The sequence below is a fragment of the Pongo abelii genome, chromosome 16, assembly GCF_028885655.2.
Source record: "Pongo abelii isolate AG06213 chromosome 16, NHGRI_mPonAbe1-v2.0_pri, whole genome shotgun sequence".
Lineage (NCBI taxonomy): Eukaryota > Metazoa > Chordata > Mammalia > Primates > Hominidae > Pongo > Pongo abelii.
The window spans coordinates 16,263,700-16,274,694 of NC_072001.2; the positions used below are offsets into that span (position 1 = coordinate 16,263,700).

A 10,995-nucleotide genomic window follows, 5' to 3' on the forward strand; every position below is an offset into this window, starting at 1 on the left:
TTAGAAAGCAAAATGGAGTCTGTAAACAGACATGTAATGAATACTCAGCAAATATTCATGCACTCCCAGATATTTCAGAGACTTCCAGTTATGTTGGGATCACGTGGAAAGATCTAAGAGACTCTGAGGGGAAGTGCCATGAATCACTCTGGGGCTAAGGCAATAAAAAGCCCCTGCCTCATTCCAAGTTCTCTCCTTTTCCACTGCCAGTACTTTGAAGGTTACGTGCAATGTGTGTCATAGGTTAAGGCTAGAGGAGTTTATTCTGACTGACATTGAACTTTATGGGAGCAACCAACAAATTTTGGTTTGGTTGAGCCACTGAGAATTCAAGCTTAGTATCTTCTGGTTGCTGTTGCTGTTTACCAACACAGTGGGATTTCTACAGGGCTCAAGCGGGCAGAGGAATTCCATGTGAACCAGAATGTCTCCTGTTGGGCTTCTGTATAAATTGTGCTGATGAAAAATGTTAAGCAGATAAAAATGTTAGAAATTCATTGCTCCACACTGTATCGAAGGTATTTTTGTCTCAGTTGAAGCCATCCTAAAATTATATATTTAGTTCATACTATCTTCAATAGAATTGTTTTTACCGAGTTGCTTTTTGACGTTATACATGAGCCTTTTGTAGTTCACAACCGAATTCATACACAAATGTTACTGAGTCTATTGCCCACCATGTTAGAGAGGTTTATGAGAGCTCAATGCAGAAATGCCTCTGAAGCGGAAAAATCTGTCATTTCTCTGCAGAAACTATTGTAGTTTTAACAGAATGAATGATGGAAAATAATAATATAGAAAATCATATGAAGGAGTATGGAAGATGGGGCACTATTAAAGTGATTATTTGATGGCAACAAGGATGAAAATGTGTCATTGAAATTCTTTAGGTTTCACATAGAAATTGCACCAGTTTATCCCAGCAGACATATTGTTTAGAAGTTTTTAAGAAAAGAAATTTCTGAATCATGGTTTACATTGTTTTAGGTCATGGGAACTAGTAAACATGTTTCACTATGCAGACTATTAGTCAACATTTAGATCATGCGTTTCAATAAAGAATGTCAAATTGTGAGAGGAGAATGAATAAATCTAATTGTTACAGTCACTCAGCTGACATGCTGAAGTGCCTGGAAAATTTCTCACATGAATAATGGGTGAAGAGTCAAAGAATGATTCGTTTGGGGAAAAGAAGATCTGCCGGGTTTTGGAAAGGGTATGTGTATGCATTTAGTATTGTTTAGTGTGATAGCTCTATGGTCCTGACCTTCACATATTTATTGGGCTGCCATGTGTTAGGTGGAAACACAAAACTGTCATTATTTTGTAGGACAGAAAAGGCTGAATACTGACAATTTCATAGGTTCCACCTAATAGAATAGGAAACAGAGTTATCTCTGAATTGTTTATCTAAGGTAGAATTTGGGGAAGTACTTAGAATTTATAAAAATTAAATTTTAGACTAAAATATATAGATATATCTAGAGTTGTTCAAAAATGAAAATAGAGCTGAAATTTCAAGTGCTATAATGGAGTTCATATAAGAATTCCAGGCTTTATATTTGAGGTTGGATATGTGCTTTTTCTTTATCCCTTTCATTTATATGGATCTAATCTTCTATAATGTTTAAAACATTTTGATAGAGATGTTCTTTGGTGTTCTTTTTTCTCTTGATTTAAAGATCTGCTTTACAACCAAACAGTAAGATTAAACAAAACAAAACAATGCCCACGGCTTCATGGTCACTCTACGCATTTAGAAAGGCCTCGTGCATGACCTATTATGGTCATCTGGAAATTCTTTGTAATTTTTTATCAAAGGGCTCTACATTTTCACTTTGTACTGGGCCCTGAGAATTATGCACCCAATCCTCAATCCATGGTCTTCTTAAATTCACATGCGGATTAGAATTATAAAGGTACATTAATTCTAGGCCATCAAAGGCTAGCTTATAACTTTCAAATTACATTTGGGAATTGTTCTTATATAACAGCATTTATTGCTCCAAAGATCATTATGTAATAACTACTAAATAATCTATATGAATGTACATTTGGGAAACCATGAAAACTTTCTCAAAGAGCTCTGCTGTTTTAAGTAACAACCATGAAATATTTCCAAAGGCATAAATTAAAATAATTACAACAGAAAATCTGACAGACAAAAAGAAAATCTATGACAACATACCAATGCAATTTATTGAAAATAGATACACATGAAACAAAGAATAAAGAACAGCAGGAAAATGTGCCACTATTGTGGTTACAGCTTCGAGGCAACACATTAAAATGCCAACCAGACACAGGTGGCAACAGATGTATCTACCACCAAAAAATAAAGTTAAATTAAATCAAGTCAAAAATTTCAAATGAAGTAACTGTTCAACGAAAATGAAAAAGAATAAAAATCACATCTGCTTACATGGCAATGAAACATGAAAGATTCTGCTAAAAGTTTATGTTGAAAATTAAGATGGAGGTGATCTATGCACACTCATCCAAAAATAGAAAACAATGAATTAGTGGACCAATGCCAATGTTAATTTTGAAAACCTGAAAAAGAAGAAAATTAAAATATGGTTGATAGGTTCTCTACAATATAGCAAGAAAACTCTGCCCAAATTCTAAAGGATACAAAGTCTACTCAATTTAATAACAAATGGCACGTTTCTTTTTCTTAAAAACATATGCATAATCTGTGAGTGCATTTTCTACTTTAGGGACCATTTGAATTAAAATCCTTAAGTTCTTATGAATGTTTTAGAAATATGTACAGTAAATGAATAAAGCCCATAGTTATTTAAGGATAACATTTAAAATTATTTACTAAATGTTTAATATTAAAATAATAGTACATGCCGTCCAGTCATAATCAAAAAAGCCAAGGTGATTATGGAGTATTGAGGCTGAAAAGAGCTAGATCTAAATCAACCTATTCTGGACTTCACTGTCAGTGAAAAGAATTGAGAGGAAAATTTTCAAAAAATACTTATACTTGTGAGATTGGTGATGAGAAACAATCTGTGAAATATTGCCATTTCTCTGGAGTAAAAATTTTAAATGATTGATTAGCACGATGTCCCTTTCTCTTCACACTTACATCTTTCTGATTTGCTCCTCACATCTCAGGCATGCTGAGGCTATAATGTCTTTCCATCTACCTTAGGTTTACTATTTTAAAATTGATTTTTGATGTTGTGAACATGAATTGTGTATTAATACAGGAGAACGGGGTGTGTATTTCTGAAAGTCCAGAGTTGTAGGGGCAAAGAAGAGATTTCTGGAGTCCCCTGCGTGCCTGCTTACAGAGGTTTCCTTCCTGATATTGTCAACTTCCAGAATTCTTGCTCTGGCTCCATTTTAAAGCCCTGACCACAGTTAAGTGTCTTTTCCTGACCCTCATTTATACTACCATGAAGCTCCTTTGTAACATGAAATGTGCAATGTGACCAATTGTTGGCTGTCCAGACAAACATATGTTAGGACTTTTCACTCTGGCTTCATGCTGAAACATCATTCACATTTAGTAAAGGAAGGGGCACTCTGTTAAACTCACCACATTCTTTACTTTCTGGAGTCATATAGAGATATTCCACTAAGTCCTTTTGCTTGATCCCGTAGAGACCATCCTATGAAAATTGAATTAATATGAAAGCAGGTAGAGTGAATATTCATTTAAGTCATTTACAACAACATCCAATAGTGTCTCCAAGTGGAACAGATATTTAGAGACCAGTTTGGCAGGAGATGGGATGGGGAAAAAGAGTGGCTGATGCATGCTGAGAAGTAGTAGGAACAATCTAGTTTTCAAAATATTGTTCTTCTTGTTAAGAGTCTGTTTCTCAGGTTAAACACAGTCAAGTGATCACTCAGTCGAGTCTAATAATTCAGTAACTGAGAACAGATGGAGAATACATGGATATGTGTCTGTGTGTACACTCACATGCAAAATCAGTTGCCCTGACTTTATCTTACATCAATCTATTTATTGATTTTGATAGGAAGAGTATGTATTTTAGATACCTCAAGAATATCTCCTGAAATACTTCCATATTCTTGCCTTTTGAAGAATCTTTTTAAAGGAAGAAAAATAATTATTAGCAAAGAATCCACATTCCCAGTGGCTCCATTTTCATCTCCTTAATCCAGTGTTAAAATTCATGGCTTGGGAAAACTGGGATGTTTACAATGCCTTTTTATACCATTCATCTATACCATTAGTTTTAATAGCCTGTTCACTTGAACAATTTGTAAGTATGTGGTAAAAGAAACTAAACTAAAATAATAATGCAGTATATTTGAAAACATCAGTATCCTGTACACAAAACTTCCATAAGTAGTTCTTCCTAGATTGAAACTAGAACAAATCCATTTCCAAAAAATCTATATTTTTCTGAAGACAAAAAAAAATGTTGCTACAGATAATTGCCATGGGCTGCAAATATTCTAATTCATCCAATATTTCTCTCTTGTTGCATGTTGTATAGATAAATATAATGCATCAATATTAGGATAGCATATATTTTATTAAATGTTAATGCAGAATTCTAAATTTTCTAGCATTCACAGAAAAGCAAGCTGCTGATAATAAGTAGTATTTAAAGAGAAATCTTATCTACTACAATGAATTGAGAAATCCAGGATATTAAGACCACAAAAATGATTGTTTAGATGATTTAATTATAGCACAACAGGCTTTTCTGCTGATAGTTATAATTATGTTTTAATAACCCAATCTCAACAAACATAACTACAGTACAAATGATGAGCACAAAAATCCATCTCATTTGTAGCTCAGACTAGTATTTCAAATGGAATTTCTCTATTAGTAATTTAGTCTGATTTTTATAATTCATTAGAATAAATCAATAACTGACTTAGAAATCACTTCTATGATTTTAAGTATTTTCCACAGAAACATTAACAATACCACAAGCATTAAAATATTGAGAAATGTTTGTATATGATGATGTCAGTGGATGTTCCTTTCCTCAGCTAATAAATTCTAGTATAAAGTTTTCAGATCTGTACACAAAAATGGATCATAAAAATATAATCATGGTAGAAACTATGTAGCAATTTTATGAATGTGGAGAAAGAGTTCAAATAGTACTTTTCTACTGTACTGTGTCCATGCAAAGCTTCATTCAAACAAACAAAAACAATACTGAATTCATTATGTTACAATCTTTCAGGACACTGCATTTGTTCACTCTCCCCTATCTCCATCTCTAAGGGACAGATGTAATTCCCCACTCCTTGACTTTGATCCTTGCTGTGTGACTTTGCTTAAGCCAAAGGGGTATCTTAGAGGATTTAAGGCAACAGAAGCCTGGCATGTTTTTGCACAGGCAGGTTGCACTCCTGACTTTTGCCATAACAATAACATGCTTCAAGTACCCAGGAGGGCTGAGGAGGATAACAAATACATGGAACAGATCTGGACACCAGCTGCAGCTTCAAGCCAATGCCAGCCAAGCCCAGCCTAGATCAGCTGAACTGTGTCTGACCAGAGGTGCACGAACAAGAAAGGCAACGCCGTGGACCTGGGCCAGATGGGCAGCTTCTACATCGGCCTGGGTTCCCGCCTCCACTGCAACATCTTCTCCTACGACTACTCCGGCTACGGTGCCAGTTCCGGCAGGCCCTCCGAGACCAACCTCTACGCCGACATGGACGCCGCCTGGCAGGCCCTGCGCACCAGGTGAGGGCGGCCCTGGGGGGAGCTCAGCCTGGGCACACCCGAGAGGGGACCAGGTCGGCGGCCGAGGGGAGGGTCGGGCTTCCCCGGGAGGAAGGTGGGCGGCCCTGCAGGAGCGGAGCCACAGTGGACGCATGCGGCCAGAGAGCCGGACAGGTGAGCTCAGGCGTGCGGGTGCAGCCTCCACACGGCTAAGGTGTGGCCAGGAGGTCCCCCCACACCCTGGCCTGTGGAGCCAGGCTCCCTGGGATCCCCTGGCCTGAGGACAGGAAGGGGCTGAGCTTGTCACAGGGGCGTGGACACCACGCGGCGGGAGGGGGTGGGTGGTGTCGGGGGGTCTGTGCACGTGTGGCTGGGAGCCCACGGGCCGAGGCAGCACTTGGGGCCAGGTGAGGCGAGCCTGCTGCATCGAGGTCCCGAGGCCTGGCCCATGAGGCCCTGTGGCTGTGGAGATCGGCCATCCCGGGGCAGGGCCTGCAGGTTCAGGTGCAGACCCCCAGCACACACCCGAGGTCTGGGCCAGCCTCGATTCCAGATCCAGCCCTCCTAATCATCCAGGTCCCCAGCCCTGCGCTTGCTTGGGCCCTTCTCTCGTGTTTGAGCACCGCCCGGGCCAGTGCTGCTCTGGACCGGAAGACCCGCGTGGGCCTCTGGAGGCCTTTCTTGCTCGCCACCCACTGGGGCTGTCTCGTCCTGGCCCTGCCCTGCCCTGCCCAGCCCAGTGGTCTGACCCGCTCCTGCAGGGGCCAGGCGCAGCTCTGAGAAGTCAGAGACGCTGGGGAGGTAGGGTCCTCATTGCCTTGGCGATATCCCAGGCAGTCCCTGCTGTGGGCCTGGGAGCTGGGTCCCCTGCACCACCCTGGCTCTGGGGGGCTCCCGGCAGTGTGGGGCGCTGAAACCAAGCACCACTTCATGCAGCTTCCTCGGCCCCCTTCTGTCTCTACTTCCCGGGGCACCGGCAGAGTCACATCCACCATGGCCAGCTCTGAGCTCTGTCTGCTCGGCCTTCTGTCCTGCTGCCGCTTTGTCCTGCAGGAACCTCGGCCCAGAGCCGTGATGGGGAGGCCAGATCGCACTCAGGGCCTCCACTGAGGATGTGTCTTGTTTGATTGTCTGAGTGGTGACAACCAGGTGGCAGCTGGGGCTCCTGCCTGGAGCAGGTGACAGGGCTGGGCTGGCTCAGCACACTACTGGCCTTGGCTGCCAGGGAGCAGGCCAGGGAGGCTGAGGCAGAGCTGGGGCCACAGGCACAAGCCAGGCAGCATCCTTTGGGCCATGGGTGAGCAGTGAGCTGTGGAGTGCTGCCAGGAGGCTGGGATTCCAGGCCAAGGAGGGGGACAGCCCTGCTGGTGGAGTCCGAATGCCAGGCAGACGGGACGCACACCTGCCCATGCTCCTGCCTCGCAGGAGGGCATCTGCCTAGGATCAGAGCCTGGAGCGTGTGGGAGAGTTCTTGGGGTCGCGGCATCGACTGGGTGGCAGGTGGGTCCCGCGTGGTTGGGACTGGGCACGAAGAGGCCTTGGGACTGGTGCTGGATCAGCTGGGCCAGGGGCCGCACACCAGTGACCTGGGGGTGGGGGTGGCCCTGGGTGGGAGCTGGTGGTGCTGAGGTGGCCGAGGACTTGTCCACTCCCAAGAGAAGGCACTGGTGGGAGGAGGTGCTGCCCCCGCAGCCGCCACCCTCGATGCTGACCTGGGTTGGGCTGGCACCTCATTGGGCATGGGACTCCGAGAGTCCAAAATTGGGTGGAGACATCTGGGGACACAGCTGCCTGAATTCCTCATGGCCAAGGGGGTGGGCAAGGGCTGCAGGGAGGAAGAGTGTACCCTGCCCCGGCCAGTGTACCAGGAACGGCTTTCTAACCTGGGCAGGAAGGCGTGAAGCATTCAGGATGTGGGGGAGCACACAGTTCCCAGTGTGCGCCCAGGAGTGACCAGGAGAAGGAGAGGCGCCAGGGCTTCCCCTACCCTAGCCCGAGGGGGACTCCCTAGCCAGCATCCAGCAGATCCTGGCTAGGAAACGCCAGTGAACCATAGCGCCAGGGAACAGGACCAGGCCGCCGGCTCCGCCCACCGCTGCGGTGTTGGGGGACTGGGGGTGGCCCTTTGGACTGGTGTGGAGCCTGGGACTGACCCACTGACTTGGCTGAGCAGGGAGACTGGAGAGTCGCATCCGGAGCTGGGCCCGGGGACGCCCGCTGGCGGGAGGGGTGCGCGCGAGTCGGAGGCCGCGGCTGACCCTGCTCCGGTGCCGCCAGGTACCGCATCAGCCCGGACAGCATCATCCTGTACCGGCAGAGCATCGGCACAGAGCCCACGGTGGACCTGGCCTCGCGCTACGAGTCCCCCGCGGTGGTGCTGCACTCGCCGCTCACCTTGGACCTGAGCGTCGCCTTCCTGACACCAAGAAGACCTACTGCTTCGACGCCTTCCCCAAGTGAGCAGGCTGGGGCGGGGACAGGGGCGGTGACGTGGATGGGGTCGGGGACGGGGGCGGCGCCCGGGCCGGGCGAGGTCTCACCCGCCCCACGCCCCTTCCGCAGAATCCAGAAGGTGTCCGAGATCACGTCGCCCGTGCTCATCATCCACGGCACGAAAGACGAGGTGATCGACTTCTCGCACGGGCTGGCGCTCTACCAGCGCTGCGCCAAGGCGGTGGAGCCGCTGTGGGTGGAGAGCGCCAGGCACAAAGACATCCAGCTCTACAGCCAGTACCCGGAGCGCCTGCGCCGCTTCATCTCCCAGGAGCTGCCAAGCAGAGCGCCTAGCGGCCGCCGGGGCCCCAACCGGCCGGACCTCAGCAATGAAGCGGCCCCCGGACCTCACCCCGCACCGGCCTCCCAGGGGCTGCATGTGGACCCCCGGGGGGCCCCGGGGACCCCGCCCCGATCCAGGGGCCGTGGACGATGTACAGGCAACAGAGCTACGCACTTCTTTCCTTTCGGAAGTAAGAAGAAAAATCGTGAAAACGGAAATTAAAGATTTAATTTTTTTTTAAAAAACACAATGTTTATTAATATACCCCAAAGTTTTTTTTTTTTTTTTTTTTTGAGACGGAGTCTCACTCTGTCGCCCAGGCTGGAGTGCAGTGGCGCGATCTCAGCTTACTGCAGCCTCCGTCTCCCAGGTTCAAGCGATTCTCCTGTCTCAGCCTCCCGAGTAGCTGGGACTACAGGCGCGTGCCACCATGCCCGGCTAATGTTTTGTATTTTTAGTAGTTACGGGGTTGCACCGTGTTAGCCAGGATGGTCTCCATTTCCCAACCTCGTGATCCGCCTGCCTCGGCCTCCCAAAGTGCTGGGTAATTACAGGCGTGAGCCCACGTGCCCGGCCGTTTTGCACAGATTTTTTAATGCAAAATCATGGTGGCAATGGGTAATGGCTACCAAGGTGCCATCGTTCAACAATCCTCTTATTCAGCCATCACATCTACTATGTGTAAGCCATAATATCTTCTAAAATGAATTACAACTATATTCTAATTGTTATTTCACTAAGTAATCTCTGCTAGTTTAGTCTCTATTTCATCTCAACGGAATGCCTTCTGAGTTCCCATAATTGTGACTAATTCTCTGAGACGACATCAGAAATATCACTATAAACTATGAAACCTACAAAGGGGATTCCTCTTTTTCCTTTTTATTATAAAGATGCTTTTTTGTTTGTTTTCTGCAAGCAAGCATGGTCTTAATCAATTTTGTATGCCCATACCTAGGAGAGCCCCTGATTCATAATAAGACCTCAATAAGATTTGTTGAATAAAGTGCAAATATGATTTTCAGCTTTCCCTCACCACTTTCTTCAAAACAGACTAGTTCATAACTGAAACAGGCATTGTTTCTAGAAAACAGTCACTCCAACTGATCCCCTCGTTTAATCATTTTTGTACTGCCTGAATCTGTCATAATACCTGGCACATAGTGGGTAAGTAATCAATATTTGTTCACTGAACTAATAGAAGGATGAGTGAATGGAACAGTACAGGCATTTTAAAATTATAATTCAAGATTGAAAGCATATTACTTGTCATTAGAGTGATTTTAAACAGTTAAGTATATGATAATTAGGAAGATTTACTTTCCTGCTTCATTTAAATTTTAAATATAGTGATCAAGGTAATTATGATTTTCATTCATTTATTCAATAAATGTATATTTAATATTTTTTATCTCACATGATAGATTGATACTGGTCAAAGACATTACAATGGTATTATACATAAAGATTTGTTTTAAATTTATAATATCTTGAAATTTTTCTCTTGTTAATCCACAAAGTATATTTATAGGTTGGGAAATAAACTTTTTAAAATGTTAGATAATGATATTTTTATTTTCTATTTTATCTTATTATTATTATTTTTGACACAAGATCTCACTATGTCACCCACGCTGGAATGCAGTGACATAATCATGGCTCACCACAGCCTCAACCTCCCAGGCCCAGGTGATCCTCCTACTTCAGCCTCCTGAGTTGCTAGGACAACAGGTGCCTGCCACCTTGCCCGGCTAACTTTTTAATTTTTTTTTTTTTGGTAGAGATGAGTTTTCACCATGTTGCCCAGGCTGGTCTTGAACTCCGGGGCTCAAGCAAAATGCCAGCCTCGGCCTCCCAAAGTGTTAGGATTACAGGCATGAGTCACCACTATGGGGCAGATAATGATAGTTTTTCAAGAATCGGTAAAACATTGTCCTTCAATGAATTAGTGCAGAAGCATGAAAAAAATCTATTATGAGCAAATCTGTGAAACAGACATTGAAGTTAGTATTCTAATAAGGCTTTGTGCTTTTTGATGACATAAAATAATTTTGCTATGACAATACAGTTACTTAAATGAGAAGTATGAATAACTTGCTTTGATATGTTTGTGGTATGTTTCACTTATTTTTTAAGAAGGGAAATTATTAAATTTAAACTATATATGTAAAGAGTGCATATCAAGTATTTTAAAAGCCTGAAGAATTAGGTCTTCATTTCAAGAATTATTAAGTGTCTTAAGAACATATTTATTTTCTAGAAATATTGAGCCTCTTCTTGTGTAATGTGATTCTTTTAAAAATTTTGAAAGGACTTTCTTATTACATTAAAAATGAATGTATACAGTAAGAAGTTACTAGGATAGAGTGAATTTAGCAGCTATCTTGCTTTGTTATATGTCTTATAAATTAAAACTATATTTTCATAATTAAAAGCCAAGCTCATTTGCTTTCATAAGACCAAGAGAAAAGGAGTATTAAATGAAGTTAAATTAGATTTTACCATCTTCTTAATAAATTTCAGGCCTGGTTTGATA

At 43.8% G+C, this 10,995-nt stretch overlaps 1 pseudogene; it reads left to right on the forward strand.

Annotated features, from left to right (window-relative positions):
* Nucleotides 1-1,153: 1,153 nt before the first annotated feature.
* On the forward strand, nucleotides 1,154-8,681 carry LOC129050544 (alpha/beta hydrolase domain-containing protein 17A-like; annotated as a pseudogene).
* Nucleotides 8,682-10,995: the final 2,314 nt, after the last annotated feature.